Below are 17,871 nucleotides of genomic sequence, written 5' to 3'. Positions count from 1 at the left end.
ACTCGTGCCAAGTCAAAACAGGGGCAAAAAAAGCTTTGCAGTACTTAGTTTATATTATTAGAGTCCTTCTCACACATGGCGTCCTATTTAGGTGGGCTGGTCTCTCCTGCTAGATTTGTAAGCCAGGGATTTATCCATCTCCAAATCCTTAGTATCTAGCAGGGTCTTGAGTACAAAACTCTTAAAATCTGCATCTTAAGGGAAAGCATGAGAGCACAGTTTGAAAGCTGTCATTTAATCAGCCTCTTGCCAGGCACTGTCCTGGGTGTTCCACATTTATCCTCTCAATTCACCCTCACGTTAGGGGGTGTGCCCTCCATTTTACCACCAAGGAAGCTCAGGCTCCACAGACCAGCGAACTTGCAGGAGGGCACGTGGCAAGTAGGTGGTAATACTGAGAGTGGAACTCAAACGGTTCCAGCTGCCCCTCTAAATTACATCTCCGCACTCAGAAAATCCACTTTGTTGTGTCAACAACCCCAAATCCTGACAGCAGCCCTCAGAGAAAAGTGAAAGATACAACATCACAGTGGATCCTCATGGTTTGCAGATTCTGTAGTTGTGAATCATCTACTTGTTAACATTTATTCATAAGCCCCAAATCAATACCCAGTTCCTTCACAGTCATGGGTGGAATGCACAGAGTGGTGAAAAATTTCAGTTGCCTGATGCCCATGTTCCCAGCTGAGTGGAACAAGGCAACCTCTCGTTTCATTTCTTTTCTTCTTTCTTTCTTTTTTAAATAAAATTGATTTTTAAAAAATAGTATTTTAAACTGAACAGTTTCCAGGAGTACACAGTTATCAAAAATGCACACACTTCACTTAGCTTGGTTCCTGTCTTATACTATAAACAAGTGTCCTTTTTGTGGTCTATTTAGAGCTATGTTTTTAGCTATGTTTTTAGCATATGTTTTAGCAAAATGCTAAAAACATAGGGCACACATTTGCTGGTGTGGGGGGGTAATTTTGCTATTTAAAATGGCCCGCAAGCATAGTGCTGAAGCGCTGTCCAGTGTTCCTAAGCTCAGGAAGGCTGTGATGTGCCTTACAGAGAAGATGAGTGTCAGATAAGGTTCGTCCAGGTGTGAGTTATAGTGCTGTTGGCACGAATTCAATGTGAATGTATCAACAATGTATATTAAAGGAGTCTTCAAACAGAAACACAAATAAATAAAACAAGGTTATGTATTGATCGGTTGATGAAAATGTTGTGACCAGAGGCTCCCAGGAGCCTAATTCTGTCTTTTCCCTCAGGAGCAATGGTTTTGTACTAATTCAGGGTTCACAGCTGGTTTATAGAACATCACTACTGCAAATAACAAGAACTGACTGACTGTATCAAGCACAGGTGCCCGGCACCCAGATCTGCACACAACGGGTCCGGTTGTGTTCATGCACAAGTACACGTACAACCACACTCGGCTGTGTGCTCAGCTCCGTGTACTCAACGCTGCTATCCGCACCAGCACCAGCCGAGCCCTCCGGGGGCCGTGAGGACTAAATGCAGGAGCTCACGGGGTAGAGCCAAACACTCCTGGATTCAAATCCCAGCTCAGCGGGCAGCTGTGTGCCTGCAGGCCTGTCATAATCAGGGCCAGTTTCCTTACATGAACGTGAGGTTAATCATTGTCACGATGGTAAAGTGGGGCTGTGCAGGTCAAGCTGCCAAGTGCAGGGATAGGGATAGGGCTTGGGGCAGGCAGCAGGACAGAGTCTTTTAAGCCCTTGTATCTGTACAGGGCATGTATGGGGCCCAGGAGAGCCAAGCTGAGGGCCTCCCCCTCCTTAGCAGACTGGCCTCCCTGCTCTCGCAGGCCTGGGCCTCCCTCTGCCCAGCGCTGCCTCGAGGAGCACCTGGAGGCCAGGAGGCCAGGGACCAGGGACCAGAAGGTCAAAGCCAGAAGGTGCTCAGAGACAGGCAACTCCAGGGGTCCCAAACTGGCAGCCCATAGGCTGTATCGTGCCTAAAGACCACAATCCTTTGGCCTGCATGTACGTGTATTTTAATTTCAGTCAACATTTATAACTTGAGAGATTTCATACTTAAAGAAACCCAGATTTTTAGCTTGCCTTAACCCCAAAGATCCTGCAGCTCTGTGCCTGCATTCCTGCATGGCAGTGATGGGCTGAGGCTGAGGGGTGGCCCCCTTCTGCCAGTTCTTACCTGCACTTGTGCTCTTTACCTGGGCTGTTTTGTTTGTTAGCTGCCTGGCATTGGAGTTTGGAATCTCCAGTCTAGTCTAATCCCATTTTATAGAGAGAGGATCTGAGGTCGGGGGGAAGGGGTGGCACTTGCCCAAGGCCCCAGGTAAACTGGTGGAGCTGAGATCTGAACCCTTGCAGCTCTGAACCCAGGGTGCTGGACACACAGGGAGGCTGGGAACACAGAACGGGGGACTTGGGCTGAGGGGCAAATCCTGTTCAGGAAAAGGCTGCTGGCACCGAAAGGTAAAGCAGAGACCAGCAGCTCTGGCTGCGGTCAGCAAAAAGCTCTCCTTGCCACCTGCGGGCAAACACCGGCCTCCCCCACCCTGTAAGATAAACTCCTCCCCAGCTCTGTTGACACAGGGCTCTCAGGTGTCCCTCTGCCCTGCCTTTTCCCCTGAGCAGGCAAAGATCTTCGTAATCGCAGGGGCCCCCCTGAAGGTGTGCAGAGCAGGGGCTTTTCCTAGAGCAGAATCTAGCTGGAAAACCTAGGTCTCAGCAGAGGACTGACCATGGGCTTTAGCCTCCTCATCTGCAACATAGGGTTTCAACTGCGAAGATTTAATCAGATAATGCTTGTGAAGAGCCCTGGCACACACTGCCCAATGAGCAGTAATTTCTTTCCCTTATTTTATAAACCAAGGCCCAGAAACAAGTGAATAATTCACCCCAAGAAGGTCACGGAATTAGCTCCAACTGGGTAATTTTTAAATGCTAAATATAGTTCTATTTATGAATGTTATTATTATAGCTATAAAAGTAGCACACATCTTTTTTTTCTTTTTTAAAAGCCTCCATTTTTGCTACTCAGAGATAAACCACTGATTAATTTGACTGCTACTCCTCCTAGCTTTTTTCTAAGCATAGAAGAAAAACTACTTTGGAGGCCGGTTTTGTTATTTTTACATAGTTATAAACATGGTAGAGAGGCAACTTTATATCTTTTTAAAAAATTTAACATGGTTTATGAATTGCCCATGATATGGCATATTCTTTATAAGAAGTATTTTATAGGCTGTATAGTAGTCCATTTCAGGGGTCCATCGCTGTTACCTTAACATCCCCCTTTGTTGAACATACTTTTTTACTATCAAAAAGAATGCTACAACAGACATCTTCATGCATAATTATTTTTCTGTATTTAGAATTATTTCCTTAGGAAGGATCCCCAGTAGTAGATTTATAGGGTCAAAAAGTATGAATATGCTGCCAAACTGCTTTTCTAAAGGGCCGAGTTGCTAGTTGATTCTCCCCCCATAACATATGCACAGCAGCTGTGTTTCCCCTTGACAAAACCACAGGCACTTAGCCTTGCCTCCTGAAAGGCAAGGAGTTCGAGCTCAAAACAGGAATTACCAAAGATGGTCTTTCCGTGTCTCTCTGGCCTTGTGACAAGTGTCTTCACCTCACGTGGCAAAGAGGGAAACTGAGGCCTCCTGGAGAGACGTAGCTCGAAAGTGGCCTAGCTCCGAGATTGGAAGCAGGTCCCCTCAAGCTTCTCCTCTCTCCTAATCAGAGTATTTCTTATCTGTGTGGCAGCTCTGGCAGGGATATTTCAGTCAATGTTTACCAAGTGTCTATGTGCGCTGGGTTCTCCACGATAGTCCCAGTAATCAAAGCGTGTGTCAGGGAGGGGCTGGGCAGAGGACAGAGGGAGCCTCTCTGCAGAGCTCAGGAGCAGGCTTCTGCAGATGGATGCACAGCTGTCTGTGGAGGAGCATTCCAGCTTCAGTGCAGGGAGAGGGGGTCAACATTACAGAAACATGCAGCAGAAGGGGAGATACAAGGGGCTGGGTACACGAGACCAGACAGTGTAGGGACAAAGGGGAGCAGAGAGGAGACCAGGCACGGGGGGAGCACTTCTGAGCCTACAGACAAAGTTCTGAGCAGAGGAAGGACGAGGTCAGCTTTAGATTATAGACGATAACCCTGTACCAGCTCAGCTGAGAATGGGCTGGAAGAGATGACGAGGGGCACCAGGAAAGCCAAGACGGGAGAAGAGGACAGGAAGTGAGAGAAGTAAAGATGGCTTCGAGAGAAATTTAGGGAGTAGACAGGGACCAAAAGAGATGGGCCGTGGGAAACCAGGGAGAGGGAAGAACCGTGATGATGCCCAGGCCTCTGGGTACGTGGGGGTGATGCCCTCCTGTGGGGGAGATGCCCCCTTCTCCCTTAATAACCGAACGCTATTTTTCTTTTTTTTTTTTTTTTTTTGCCGTACGCGTCCTTCTCACTGTTGTGGCCTCTCCCGTTGCGGAGCACAGGCTCCGGACGCGCAGGCTCGGCGGCCATGGCTCATGGGCCCAGCCGCTCCCCGGCATGCGGGATCCTCCCGGACCGGGGCACAAAGCCACGTCCCCTGCATCGGCAGGCGGACTCTCAACCACCGCGCCACCAGGGAAGCCCCTAGAACCCTATTTTTGTTCAGGGTCGGCAATATACCCAGCTTAAAACATACAAGTATCCAGAGTGGCGCTGGCAGTTCTGGCCTGTGCACTGTGAGCATCAGCACCGGGCTTGAGAGTCTGGCTAGTTGTCATTTAGCCTGCGAGGGCCGAAAGAGAAGTGGGCATCACGCCTTCAGTGGCTCAGTCTCCCAGGTGCCAGGAGCAGGGCAAGATTCAGCATCAAGGGCTAGCAAACACGAGCTGAAGGAAGTCAGGCAGCCAACCAGGTGATCTGGGACCTGAGAACCCCATGCACAGTCAACCTAGTACCAGGAAAATGGCCTCGAGGCCACCGTCCATCTCCCCTGGGACACAGCCCAGCATAGGAGAGAGAGCACAGAACTGGGAACCCGTATGCTCAGCTCTGCCACTGACTCACAGGCCTGAGGGCACCCTTCTTTTGAGTCGGTACCTCAGTGTCCCCATCTGTAAATGGAGAGAATGCCCCCACCTCATGGAGCTGTGTGACCACCTGGCCCCTGCCATCACATCTGATTCACCTCATGGATTCACCATGCTTTCGCCTATGCAGTGCCCTCTGCCTAGAAAGCCCTTCCAAGCTTCTTCTACCTGCTTATCTTCCAAGCTCAATTCAAGCATCGATGCCCATGTGTGGCTCCACAGGAGACAGAGTTCACAGCTCTCGCCACGGTGGCCCCATTGCACGTGCTCTTATGTTATACCAGGTATACCAGGAGGACACAGGCTGTTTACACACATCCGCTGTGGATCACTATCTTCCACTTTTTTAGGGTTTCTAAGTCTACATACACATACACACAGACACACAGACACAGAGGTGTTTGGCTTAAGCAGCGATGTGCACTGCTGGCGAGCTGTGAAAGGGCACTGGCAGAAGAGGTAGTGATGCCCTCAACCAGGCTCCACACACCCAGAGCAGAGCAGAGAAGGTTGCCCTGCACTGTTCCAGCCAGTGCATCTCGAGCCTGGCCCAGAGTGGAGCTCAACAAACATTCCTTAATGAATATATGGCTCCTCCTCCTCTGTCTCCCAAATGCCTTTTGTGACAATAGATGGTGCTGACACGCTCCTTGTCCTTGGAGTTGAGATGGTCAGCTACAGAGCTCTGCACCTGCCTCTCACCCACAGAAAGGCAGTGCCGTGCCCATTGTACAGACAAGGTGAGGGAGAAAGGTGACCTGCTTCACCAAGTGTCACCGGAATCAAAGGCATCAAGGCACCCAGCATGGGCCCTCTTCCTCTAGAGATCAGAGGTCTGTGTGGGCTCTGAAGCTACACCCCATGGTCTCAGGGACTCAGGCCCCCTGTTTGCAAAACAAAGCTGTGGAGATGTGCAAATTTTAAGTACCTCTAGGTGCTGTCCTGTGACTCCACATGATAGTAGAGAAGGACTGAATTCAGAGGCTCCAATCTCTCAGGAAGCAAGTCTCTTTCTGAGTCTCTCTCTCTCTCTCACACACACACACATACATACACATGCACGCTGAGTCTGAAACTCCCACAGGGCTCTCTGGGGCAAGACACAGATTGGGAGAAAATAGCTGCAAAATATATATTTGACAAGGAACTTGTATCGAGTATGTATAAATAACTCTTACAACTCAATAATATTAAGACCAACAGCCAAATAGTTAAATATTTAAAAGTTGGCAAAATACTTGAACAAATAATTCACCAAAGATATATGGATGGCAAATAAGCACACAAAAAGATGCTCAACATCATTAGTCATTAGGAAAATGCAAATTAAAGCCATAAGGAGATACCACTATACACCTATTGGAATGATTAAAATTAAATAGACTGATCATACCAAGTACTGTTGAGGATGCAGAGAAACCAGAGCTCTCATACGCTGCTGCTGGGAATGTAAAATGGCACAACCACTCTGGAAACACTTGGGCAGTTTTTTAAAAAGTTAAATATATATTTACCAAATGATCTAGCCACTCCACTCCACTCCTAGGTATCTACCCTAGAGAACAGGAAGGCATATCCATACAAAGACTTATACACAATTGTTCACAGCGGCTTTATTTGTAATAACAAAAAACTAGAAAAAAACCAAATTGTCCATCAACAGATGAAGGGCAAAACAAATCATGGTTTACCCCTACATACAATGGTGTACTATGTGTACTCAGAAATAAAAAGGAATAAACTACTGTACACAACAACTTGAATCTCTAAATAATCATGCCGGGTGAAAGAAGTCAGACCCCGACCGCCTCCCAAAAACTATATTCTGTATGATTCCATTTATACAAAATTCTAGAAAATGCAAAGTAATTGATAGTGACAGAAAGAAGATCAGTGGTTGCCTGGACAAGGGAGGGGAGAGGGAGGCATGAGAGGAAGGAATTACAAAGGTGCAAGAGGAAACTTTGGGGGTTGATGGATGTGTTCATTATCTTAATTGTGGTGATGGTTTCATGGGTTACATACTACGTCAAAACTTACCAAACTGTACACTTTAAGTGTGTGCAGCTTGATGTATGTTGTCTGTACGTCAATAAAGCTGGAAGGAGGGGAAGGGGCAGGGGAAAGAGAAGAAGGCAGGGCAGCAGGAAGCAGGACGGGTCTTTCTGGGAAGCCTGGGACCTGGACACAGACACATGGACGTACATGCACTGAGTATGAAACTGCCACTTGGCCTCCAGGGGAATCCTAAGAGTCTCTCAACTCAGGATTCCATCTGTGAGAAACACCAAGGCTATTTGCCATTTGCTCATTATTCTTTCCTTCTGACTGTGGATGGAAGGGCACTGGCATTTATTAAGCACCTACTGTGTGCTAAACCCTGTGCTGGGGGCTTTACACATATGGGATTTCTAATCTAGTTTAATTCTCTACCCAGCTTTGCTCCTGTCAGGCTGGGATTATGATTATGATGCCCATTTTTCCTACTGAGGAAACAAAAGGTCAGAGAAATCAAGTGACTTGCCCATGGTCACAAAGTAAGTCCATGGTCGAGACCAAAATGGCAGTCCAAGCATGTCCACCTGCAAAGTCCATGCTCTCTGTCTCGACCACTCAGAGAGCAGGGCGAGGGGTCTGAATCTGCCTAGGCTTGGATCCTGGTCTCCTTCATCTGAAGGCTAACCTCTGGGATTCCTTTCAATGGCGATCTCCTGCCAGTCCTAACAAACTCTGAAGCCCATCCTCTCCCAGGCACGGGCCCCACCCGCTTCCTTCCAGAAGGCAGCCACAAAACAGAGAGTCGGCTCAAGGCGTCCTACAGCTCCAGGCTGGGCCCTGGGTACTGCCCAGCATGGGCTGCTCTCTGCAGGGCAGGGAACGGGAGGGCACGGAGGGTCAGGTGCTCTCCGTCCTCTGAGAGTGCAGACCTTGGTCTGGTGACTAGGAGCCTGGGCTCTGGGAAGGAGCTGATGAAGAGGGACCCCTGAAAGATGGCATGTGAGCCGGGCCTTGAGACAAATGGGAACATGGGGAGATAGCAGTAGTGGTGGGAAGAAAATTTCAGGCAGAGGGAACTGGGGTGAGTAAAAGTAATTTAGGTAGAAAGGAAAGGCCCGTGGAGGGAATACTGCTGACCTGGGATAGAATGTGACCAAGGGTCCCTTAGGGACATTTCTGAAGTAACAAGATGCCTTTCTCTAGCTCTTAGGCCGGCTCACTCCAATCAGGCCCAGGGCTGGTAATCTTGCTCGTAAGAGCCCAGCTAAGGGCTGAGGAGGGACGAATGGATACTCACAGGCCTAAGAGAACAGAAATAGGGAGAGAAAGAGGATGAAAAAGCAAAGAGAGAAAAAGGGGTGGAGAGAAGGTGGGTTCTGGAATCAGATATTTGGTAGCGAGGCCGCATATAACAGACAAGTTGCTTAAATTCTCTGTGACTCAGTTTCCTCTTCTATAATAATACCTTCCTCACAGAGCGGTAGGAGGATGCGCTAAGTCACACATCCCTGCACCTGGTATGTGGTGTCCCTCTTATCATTCACCTGGACAAGGGTTGGGACCCAGTGGGCAGAGAAGCGATTGAGGCCGTGCAGAAGAGGGGCATTTGTGGGGACATCTGCTGTATGCCAGGCCCTTTCAGCAGATCATCGCCCTCCTTTCAGGCAGGAATGATCAATCCCTCTTTGGTAGATGAGAACATGGCCCGGGGGTAAGACAATTTGTCTGAGGTCCCAGGCTAACAAGTAGCAGATGTAAATTTTATTTATAAATAAATTTTATTATTTAAGTAAATTTTATTTATAAATTAAAAAATAATAAATAAATAAAAAGCCCCAGAGAACAGGGGAATGCCCTTTGCTGAGAAGCACTAACCCTACAGCCCAGCTAGACTGGCGGGCTCACCGCCCTATGACTTGCTCACCTTACCCAGTCCTACTCCTCTCCCTTTTCGCAGCCCTTTAGATCCTGCTCTAGTTCCTCCTCCAGGAAGCTTTCTCAGATAGCTCCAGCCTACAGTTACGCTTTCTCCTGGGGTCGCCAGTGGTACCCACTGCTTGCATCACCTGTGACCAGTCCTATACTAGAATTCCAGATCCTCTAGATTGTAAGACTGTCAAGCACAGCCATTCCAAACCCCATTACATTGCAAGAATTCCTTCTAGAACATCCAGACCTATGTGAGCTGCTCAGAGATGAGGAGCTAGCTTTCAAAACATATTGTTTCATTGCTAGATGGGTTTTTTTTTTGTTTTTTTTTGTTTTTTTTTGCGGTACGCGGGCCTCTCACTGCTGTGGCCTCTCCTGTTGCGGAGCACAGGCTCCAGACACGCAGGCTCAGTGGCCATGGCTCACGGGCCCAGCCGCTCCACGGCATGTGGGATCTTCCCGGACCGGGGCACGAACCCATGTCCCCTGCATCAGTAGGCGGACTCTCAACCACTGCGCCACCAGGGAAGCCCTGATAGATGGTTTTTCAATTTAGAATGTTCTTCCTAGAACTGAGCCAAAATTTTCCTCCCTGGCTGGCACTTGTAAGTGCTGGTCTGGGGTCTACCCCTCAGGGCATATGGAAGCCTGGGCTCTTTCTTGTGACTGAACTTTGAGTATCTGGAGACAACTATCTTTTATCCTCAATGGCTACTATTCTGTCCCAGCAGTGTGCGAAGCCATGTCCAGTATGCCTAGATTGGGGTCCCAACCCTACCACTTCCTGGTTGTATAACTCTGGCCAGTTCCTTCTTTCCACTAGTCCCAGCTTCCTCAATTATAAAAACTTCTAACCTCACCAGGTGGCACTGCCTCCCCTGTCGAATGTGGTAGTTTTATTGTTTTGTTCATTAACCACTTCTTTAGAGGCAATATGGCTTAGAAGAAAGAACATAGCTTCAATGCCAAACTGACCAGCATTTAAGTGTAGGCTCTGCTACACAGCAGCTGTGTAACTCCAAACAAACGACTTCCTCTCTCTGAGCCTCAGTGTCCTCACCTATAAAATGAGGATAATATATGCTAAGTGGGCCTGAATTGTTTTGCTTCTTGTTTTCTCTGACCCATCTGTGTCTTGGCCTTTCTTCTGGATCTGCCCAGTTTTCCAAGTTAACTATAATGCAGCTACCCTTTTATTGAGCACCAGTGTGTGGCGGGCACAGTGCTGAGTGCTTCAGATGAGGATTCCATTCCATCCCAGTACCCACTCTTTAAAGCAGGTACTCTGGCTAGTATCTTTTACTCATAAGGCACACAATTGAACAGCAGCTGTTATTAATATTTCTATGAGCCAGGCTCCATGTACCATCCATATATATTTATCAGCCTAAAAAGCTCCCTAAGGGGAGGGACCACATCTTGGGGCCTGCTTACAGAGCAGACACTCTGTACACACTGGCTGATGAATGGATGGAAACACTTCTTTGCATTCTCCCACGGCGGCCCGGATAAAGCCTGACCACAGTAGGTGCTTGATGAATATTTGATTAACTAGAGCCATAAAAATGTAAACTGTCCTCAGTGGCTTTAGTCTGAATCCCAGAATGTCCTGAAAGCATGTCAGCGGGGCCCCTCCTGCTAATTGGGAACTCCTCTGAGGTCCTTCTCTGAGAAGGCTCCAGGCTTCCTCCACACTCAGATCCCAGCTTTTCCTCGGTGGTGGCTGTGTGGCAGAGCTCTCTACAGAGAGACCACTTGCTGTCCAGACCTCATCACAACCCAGGCAGAGGGGCAGAACCAGCAGGGCTTCCAGAGAACAGGAAGCACCTCTCCCACCGAGGAGCTGCCAGAGCCTCTCCTCACGCCTGCCTCTCATGTGGCTTCTGTGCCGGCTTCACACGCCATCAGCCAAGTTCCCTCTTCTGAGGCTGCCCACCAAGTTTCCAGAGACCCTGTGATAGGGAGGCCGACTAGTGACAGCTTCAAGGGGGCTCAGAGGTGCCTGGAGGCCTCAGTCTCCAGAGGCTCCATTCTGACAGTGCTGCCAGAAGGGAAGGGGCACTAATCGGGCCTTTGAAGCTGGGGGCCCAGAAGCAGAAGATCACAAGTGGCCAAAGTAATATGTTCCCTTGCCTTGCAGACAGGGCATCCCTGGCCCAGGCCTGCACTTCCAGCCTCGTTTCCCTTCTCCGCCCTCATCCTCAGGTGACAACTATGAGCACTATGCACCTGGCATCTAACACTGTACCTCAGGGGACACAGACTGATGGCCTGACACAGACACACATTAATGCGTGTGTTGTAAAGTGTTTCCTAGTTGGCCACATTAAAAAAATCAAGAGATGTCACAAACATCCAGATTTCTTACAAATGAGCAGATCTGACAACATGAGGCCCAAGTTCTTGCGTGGCAGCGGTGGCGAGAGCAGGCTAGCAGCCACCTCTTTCAAGCAGGACTCTCTAATTTGCCATCACCCCCAAAGAGCCCAACATAGACAACAGGGTTTGAGGTCCCTTGCTTTTCATGTTTTATCATGGCATGCGGACCTCCTAATGACCTTATGAGGTAGATAGCATCATGTCCCCATTTTACAGATGAGGAAGCAGAGGCTCTGAGAGAAAAAGTAACTTGGCCAGGATTCGAACCCAAGCAGCCTGACTTCAGAGCCAAACACAAGGACACTGGTCTGCAGCAAAAGTATGGACAATGCAGTGAGTTTTTAATAAAGCAAAATGCATTCAGTTTGAAGGAATACTTTTTTCTGATTTTATATAACCTTCTTACTTTGGGGCTAAAGGTATTAAAATGTTCTTTCTCTCACTATATGATAGTAATAGTAAACAGAACTAGTGTCATGTGTCTTTGCCTGGCAGAATAAAAAGTTGGCCAACCTAGGATACATTCCCAAATGTACTGATCTTTTTTTTTTTTTTTTTTTTTTTTGCGGTACGCAGGCCTCTCACTGTTGTGGCCTCTCCCGTTGCGGAGCACAGGCTCCGGACGCGCAGGCTCAGCAGCCATGGCCCACAGGCCCAGCCGCTCCACGGCATGTGGGATCTTCCCGGACCGGGGCACGAACCCGTGTCCCCTGCATCGGCAGGCGGACTGTCAACCACTGTGCCACCAGGGAAGCCCCTGTACTGATCTTTGAAATCTAAGTCTGAGGACCATTGCTCTGCTATACAGCCTTCTTATCACAGAATGATAGCATGTTTCTGCTACTCCTCCTGGTTCAAAAAAACCCCACCTCTATCTACAACTCATCCTATCTTTGAAGAGGTGGCTTTTGAACTGAGCTTTTCCCAAGCCCTCTCCCTCCAGCAAACTCACAGAGCATCTGTTCATTCCTCTTGTTATATTTATCTCATTCTTCCTCAAGTTACAGTTATCTGTATACTCTTGTACCCCCTAAAGTGGTTCTGGAACAGAGGGAAGAGTTACTGAATTATTAGCCAGTCAGCACTTGAAGAGCCCTTAGAGATCACCACCTCTGACTATCATTTTGCAGGTGGGGAAAAGCAAAGAGTCTCGCCCCAGGCCACCCAGGGAGTCCTGGCAGAGCTGAGGTGAGTCTCCCAGTCCCGCAGTGCTGGCTCTTTCCACTGCACCAGGCTGCTTCCCAGATGCTCCCTTTTGGTTGGCTCAGCACCTCAATTCACAGGTGCTAGCATGTGACAAACACTCATAAATATCTCTCCACTAAGCAGTAAAAAGCAGCCTGGGAACACAGGCCTCATCCTGTATAAGGGCCCTCAGCTCAAGCGTCACATCACCTGCATCAAACCTCCCACCCAGTGCAAGCTGCCCATTAAATGAAGAAACAGCCCCTTAGGTCCCTGGTGACCCAGATGTAGAAAGATCCACATATGGCTCAGAAACGCAATTCCATTAGGCCAGAGTTCTGATCCCAGCCTTGCTGAGTAACCTTGGGTAAATGCCTTCATCTCTCCAGGGGTCAGGTGCTCCAGAGAGGTGAAAGAATGACATGAGAAAGAAGTTCCCAAGCCTATTGGATTGTTATAGGCACTAGACAGGCTTTCCAAGAGAAGCCTCAGAGTCCTCCCTCTAGAGGCCTCTGATGACAGGGAAGGTTCAGGCCCACCTGAGACAAATGGATGGTTCCTTTGGAACTGTGTCACAGAGTGAGTTTGGATGGTCCCTCAGACTCTGTGGCCACTTTTTGGGTTGCTGGGGTCAAGAGCCAAGAACTGTTTGGAAATGTCCTAAGTTGGGTAGAACATTTATTATTATTATTATTATTATTATTATTATTATTATTATTATTATTATTATTACACACAAATTCAACACAGAAAATGGCATCACCCTCACCTTCCTGACCCACTGAGTAGGAAAGGCCATCCCCCCTCCCTGTCCCATTACACCCACATCAGTATTATCACAGCTCCTAGATGGTTCATCATAACTACACATTTAGATATTTGTCTCCCTCTGTTAGCCGTGAGCTTCTTGAAACTAGGGACTGCCTCTCACTCCTTCCTTTATCCTGTGCACTTGGTCTAGGGCCTGATAAATAAATAATAAACAAAGGCTGATACATGTTTAGCTAGACAAGGAATCCCCTCCACTCCTGTGCTGGGATAAGGCAGCATTTAGGCCCCTTAGAGCCATAGATGCATCCAGCTCATTTGTGACATGCAGAAGGAAACTGGCCGATCCAAAATCACTCCGTCAGTGAGAGGGCTCGGACTAAAAGCGGCCTTTCCAACCCTCAGGACAGTGCACTTCCAGCTAAACTGTCTCGAGTTCTACCACACATTAGCTGTGTAACTCTGGGCGAGATCCTTTGCATCACTGCGCTGGCTTCCTCACCTGTAAAATGGGTAAAACTGTAGTGCCTACATTATAGGATTGTCTGAGGAGTAAGTGAACCTGTGTAAAACAGAGCACAGGACATAGGAAGAGCTCAAAAAGTGTGCCTGTCATGATTGTCATTCACTCCTGGCTGTTCTCCTTGGTAAAGGGGCACCCACCACCCATCAGCAAAGCAGAGCTCACAGTGCAAAGAAGACTTTCCAGCACTGACTTACACACTCTTCAACCCAGCAAGTCCCCTGCAACAATCCCTTTGGGGAAATGCCTGATCTTTTGTCACGAATCCTTCACAGCTTTCCCTCCTCCAACGCCCTATGCACCTGTGCAAGTGTACACACAATTCACAGTGATGACAAGGGGAGGTTGTGAAACCTTTGCAAGAGCTCACCCTTTCAAGTCGGATAGACCGGGTGTCAGATAACAAGTCTGCCACTTCGAGCTGTGCAGTCTTAGGCAAGTCACTCTCTCTAAGCCTCAGTCTCCTCATCTTTCAAAGTGGTATAATCTGTTATGAGGATTACCTGAAATATGTAATGGTCTGCTATTCCATAAATGATACTGAGAGTAATAATAGTTGTCTCATTTTTATTTAACAAAATCCACTTGACAAAATGTCAGAACCAGAAGGGGCCTTAGGGATCATGTGGTTCAGCCTTCTCGTTTTATAGCTGGAGACCCAGAGGTCTTGAGTGGAGGTGTGATTGGCCCAAGGTCACACATTGACGTGGTGGTGGAACAAGACCTGGGACCTGGGTCTCCTGATTTTTTGCTACATGTCCATTTTGGCCCGTTTGATTCTCCGTATCTGCCCCCTCCCCGAAACACAGGAAGTGGCTGGAATCACTCTTTTCCCATCCTCTTCCCTTCATGCTTATCTTTCACCAGCCAGAACCATCTGTTTGTCAACATAATCACACCCCCCAGGCACATCTAGTCCCTTCAAGCCTGACTTGAGGAGAAGGTAAAACAACTGTTGGCCCTTGGCAATAGCAATAATAACAGTAAGAGCAATAAATAACGACAGTCAACAACTGGCGCAGTACCCTATACTTTAAAATGCTTTTCCCTACACTGTCAACACATTCTCACAGTTTCTCCCTAACCTGGTTGGCTTAGGGACATAATTTCCTCCAACTTATTTGATTCAACACTTCCTGAGGACCCGCTTGATGCCTAGCCATGGGCTAGAGATTAGAGACACAGAGAGGAAAAAGTCCATGCCTCTACCGGAAGGAGCTCACAACCTAATGGGGATTGAGGGCAGGTGGGGACATAACTTCTTTTGGCCCAAATGGTGCAGCAGTAAAATGCCCTGCCCCACCCTATGGGGAGGCTTCTTTATCATGCTGTCAAGTGGCAGAATGTATCTTTGAAATAAACTGGAGCAAGAAAAGATGAATGAAAGGCTGAACAGGACAGCAGGAGGGAAGATAGAGAATAGAAAATACAGACACCAAAAACCTGACCTCCTTGTCTCATGGAGATTCCAATGAGAGATTCCTGGGAGGGCTAGGGAGCAGCAGTGGGATCCATGTGAAACCAGAAAGCCACGGTCCCTGCCTCCCTGCCAGCACACAGGATTCTGATGCTTCTGTTCCCTTAGGGACTCTGCCCTCGGATGCCAAGATTTTCCAAACCCAGTGCTGGGCTATATATGCCTCCTTGGGACCATCGTTGCTGGAATGACGTCAGTGTCCTTGCAGTGGAAATGTCTGTACCTCCTGACTGCTTCCTAGGCCCCTCAGCCTGGCAGCCCAACACACTCCAGCATTCATTATCCCCTGGCAGGGAACCATCCACAGGGATGTAAAAGAGACCGGTGGGGTGGGGGAGGTGGGAGAGAACAGGACAAAGAGCAGCCACCCCTCCTCTCTTCCTCCAGTCTATCTCCCAACTCCTGTGTCCCTGAGAACCTACTATGTGCCAGGCACAGGCACTATTTTAAGTGCTTTCATATATGTCTCATTCAATCCTTACATCAACCCTCTGAGATACGTACCCTTCTTCCCAGATTTACAGATGAGGAAACTGAAGCTTGGGGAAGGGAGGTAACTTGACAAAGGTCATCCCAGTGATGGCGCAGAGATGACAATATAGGACTGTCTGATACCTCCAGTTCCACGAGGCCCACACAGTTAATGTTTCACTTGAGAAGTCTCGAGTTGAAAAAGATCAACTGAGGAAACCCCAATTATTTCATAGACCCAAGTTTAAATTCTGGGTTGCTTTAATAGGGATGTCCCCCTGACAGGTAAGAGCTGCTTGAATGGCATATTAAAATTGTACAGACCATCTAATCCAATGCCTGAATTTAACAGATTAATAGACAGACACCCACGCCTACAGAATTTTAAGATGGCTACTTGTGGCCTACGAGCAAGCTAAAGGACTAGAACCCCAATCTCTGGCACTTTCCCTACCCGACCCTTCCTGCAGAGATCACCTTTTTCTGGGAAGCAACTCCAGCCCATCCCACCTCCAGATGAGCAGAGAAGGCAGAGGAAACAGGCAGTGTGTCGCCAGGCCTCTCCTCAATCTGCTGGGTTGAGTAAGGGAATATGGGTGCTTCCCAGGCTAGGAGGTGTTCCCAACAGCCCAGCTCCCTGCCAAGGATCAGAAGGAGAAACCATCACAGCCTGTGGAGAATCCATGGAGACTGAGGCTTAGATTTCCTACTCTAGGGGTCATGGACATTTTTTTCTTCTCAGGGGAGAATAAGGGAAGGAAGCAGTCATTGGCACTTGACCTTGGGCTGGGTGTGGGGTTCCCTGCTTCCCCCACCCCCAGGTACTCTTGCTCCTCCTCCAAGAAAGAAAGAGGCTTAAATGTTTGCCAAATGCCGTAAGAGGAAAACAAATAGGAATGGGGTGATCCCTAAAATCCTCCAAATAGCCCACTTCGGGCATCTTCTCTGCTGCCACCAGCATCCTCTAATTAGTGAATTTCTAGGTGGTGGTGGTGGGGCGCTTCGAGGGATGTAGGGGAATGAAGGGATGGTAAGAATGAGTCACAGTTAACCCCTCCTCGGCTGGTGCCCTCTGAGGGATTCTACCGCAGAGAGCAGCCCCCGCCCGCCGCCCGCCGCGGTGCAGCGCAGGCCCCCATCCCTGCTCCGCCGAGGCCTCCTCACCTGAGTCCACTCGCCCTCCGCAGCCCCGCCGCCTCTCACCACTCCGGCCCGGCTTGGCGCAGCGCCTCTGCAGTCGCTGCTGCAGCTGCCTGGCCCAGATCAGCAACCTGCGGCGGTGGGGAAAACAGACAGACAGGGGCGGGTGAGCGCGGGCGGGGACAGCGGGCAGCCGAGTCCCTGGCCGCTGACAGCTGGGCCGCCGCGGTCGGAAAGCCTGGAGGGCCGGCTGCCCGCCGGGCGCTCCGGCCGCTCCCCTGCGGGGCCCGCGCCTCCCCTCCCCCCACCCCGCACTTGGCACTCTGGGCTGCGGCGGCACAGCTGAGCGGCGGGCCCGGAGGTTCCTGTCATCACCTGCGGAGGCTTCCATGGCTTCGGCTGCCCTGCCCAGGCCGCCGAACTGCTCTCCGGAGCCCCTGCTGGAGGCGGCTAGCTGGGTGCTCGCCGGGGCTGGGGCTGCCGGGAGGGAGGGAGGGAGGGAGGGGAAGGGAGGGTGAGGTGGATGGAGGGGACCAGCCAGTCGGCGGCTCGCCGGCAGCTGCGTAAGCGGCCCGCTTCACTTTCCTTCTTAAAGAGATAGTTAGTGTCTTGCTCCAGAGAGCGCAGGAGGAGACGCCAGCATGCGTGGAGTAGGGGCCTCTCCCACCTCCACACCGGCCTGTACTTAGAGCTGGGCGGCGGGGCCTGGCGGAGAGCACGTTGGCCCACTGACAGGTCGTGTGACCCTGGGCAAGCCCCTTCACCTCTATGGGCCTCCGCTTTCTCATCTGTAACATCGGATGATGATAACAGTCTTACTCCCTGTCACACGGTTGGCTTAAATAGTAATTTGATCCGAATTCCTCTGAGAACATTTTTCACTCCTCAAATCAAGTACCTCTGAGTATTTAATGCAAACAGCACTCAGACTACCTAGAAAAATGA

General features: G+C 49.4%; 1 protein-coding gene across 1 annotated transcript in view; it reads right to left on the bottom strand.

The window, feature by feature from the left end:
- Nucleotides 1-17,330, bottom strand: part of SNPH (syntaphilin) — a gene marked incomplete at its 5' end in the record, with an annotated part of 37,658 nt that extends 20,328 nt beyond the window's left edge. Inside the window, 2 exons of the mRNA XM_081256184.1 lie at nt 16,951-17,057; nt 17,302-17,330. The remainder of the gene's footprint in view (nt 1-16,950; nt 17,058-17,301) is intronic.
- Between the last annotated feature and the right edge of the window lie 541 nt (nt 17,331-17,871).

This window comes from Mesoplodon bidens (genome assembly GCF_964165515.1).
Source record: "Mesoplodon bidens genome assembly, chromosome: 15".
NCBI lineage: Eukaryota > Metazoa > Chordata > Mammalia > Artiodactyla > Ziphiidae > Mesoplodon > Mesoplodon bidens.
Note: the sequence above shows the minus strand (reverse complement) of the source record. Positions and strands in the feature narration are given on the sequence as shown.